Below are 1,930 nucleotides of genomic sequence, written 5' to 3'. Positions count from 1 at the left end.
GGATCTGGCGGTGGTGATGTAGCTCACAAGTTTAATATACAAACGTACACGACGTTTCTAACGTCTTCAGACATAAAGACTGACTTGGTCGACCTCCTACATTTGAAAGCTTTTTATGTGACTCGTATACTAAAATGCAGAGTGTCGATAGCTCCACAAGAATAGACGATACAAGGTTTCTCGGATGGTTTATCAGCAGTAACGGTTGTGAAAACCTGGAAGCTACAGAGTGTCGATAGCTCCACAAGAATAGACGATACAAGGTTTCTCGGATGGTTTATCAGCAGTAACGGTTGTGAAAACCTGGAAGCTACAGCTGTATCTCCTCTGGTAAACACCCACTTATCTATGTTATTCTGAAAACTTATGCGAAACATTAATTCACGAAAGTTACACCGTGTGTGAATTGAAATGAACTGACTTTATCCGAAACGGATTTTGTTGAGCTCCAACTACATGACAAGTTACAGCCGTTCTTGAAAACAGGAAAGGTACGACGATTTCACGAAGAGGTAAACACGCTTTCTTTATATATATATATATATATATATATTATGTTATAGCATGTGTAGATTTGGTTTCGGTTCTGTTAAAACACACGCACCTCGTCACTCTTCCACACGTCGAACGGTAGCTTGTTTTCTAACAGATGTGGTTCATACTGTAATAAATAGGTACATATTAGTTAACCAAACCAAACATTCTAGTAAGATAAATAAATATAGACAAACTAGGGGGTTTGTCTAAGCTCACCGAATATTCAGGATAGTGTAGAATACCAATGTCTTGAACTCTCTAAGATAGTGTTCCTATCAATTCGAAACCTAGTTACATACTGTTTATTTAATATTCCTACTCTTACATCTATATATACTTTTTCAAATGCTGTTAAATGATACATGAAATAAAGCAACAGTTCTTGTAAGATGCTGAAAACTTCAGCCAGCGCTGATTGATGGATAGATAGAAATATGTTGAAAGAGAGAGAGAGAGAAAAGTCAAAACAAATTCTACATTCTTTCATGTTTAGAGATATACAAAATCAATAAATTTCTTGTGATTCTGAAGAAGGAAAACGCGTGTGTATATTATTATGTTAGAGAACGTTTTATCTGAACTATTCAATCAGCTCACAGAAACGGAAAGATTGTGTTGAAACTTATTATTACAAAAGTTACGCAAACTCGCATGTACGTGTATATATTTGACGACGTAAAACCAGTGGAATATGTGACGTTAGGATATCTTCTGGTGAAATTACCGAGCTCACTAAGGATGCCTTAGATGGTTTTAATATGCAATGAAACAAGAAGTTTTCTATGGAGGAAAACGTGTTCGATGAAAGGCGAAACACGACGCTTAATGAAGAGACTATAGACTAACTATTGTCCTGTGACGTAAGACAGTTGATTCACCCGATTTTCTACCAATACCTTATAGTGTTTGATCGTATAAACTCCCTTTTTTTCCCTCCGTTATAAAGTCGTGCTGTTACACAAATAGACTTTTTTTTTATTTTGACCTGAACGGCACCTTACGTGACACGTGAGCTAAACGGCTAGGTCAAATATCTCAAGGTTCAGGCATAGCTGTTCCTAACATAGAATTGCTGACCCTTCCTCTGGGTCAGCATCACCCGCCGCCTACACAACTACTCTTCAGCAAATTGTGGAACTGACTGTCACTTTTATAACGCTATCGCCGCTGAACGTGCGAAGTTTCTTTCAGCAGCATCTCATGGATTAGAGTCACGAACCTTTGATCCACTAACTAATGGGCGACGAACGTATAGTTCTGAATTATTCAGTTATTAAACATTAATATGTATGGTTCTGGAGTTATTAAACATTAACATGTGTAATAATGGCTGGAGACGGCTTGAATGGGTAATGAAGAAAAACTTTAACCTAAGTTTAACATAACAGCAAGT

General features: G+C 37.2%; 1 long non-coding RNA gene across 1 annotated transcript in view; it reads left to right on the top strand.

Moving 5' to 3' along the window:
* The first annotated feature begins 428 nt into the window (after positions 1-428).
* Positions 429-1,930, top strand: part of LOC106468031 — a 75,197-nt gene continuing 73,695 nt past the window's right edge. The window contains exon 1 of the long non-coding RNA XR_001291370.2: positions 429-512. This is a non-coding gene — a long non-coding RNA (uncharacterized LOC106468031). The remainder of the gene's footprint in view (positions 513-1,930) is intronic.

This window comes from Limulus polyphemus, unplaced genomic scaffold (genome assembly GCF_000517525.1).
Source record: "Limulus polyphemus unplaced genomic scaffold, Limulus_polyphemus-2.1.2 Scaffold2842, whole genome shotgun sequence".
Taxonomy (NCBI): domain Eukaryota; kingdom Metazoa; phylum Arthropoda; class Merostomata; order Xiphosura; family Limulidae; genus Limulus; species Limulus polyphemus.
This window is presented reverse-complemented; position numbering and strand designations above follow the sequence as displayed.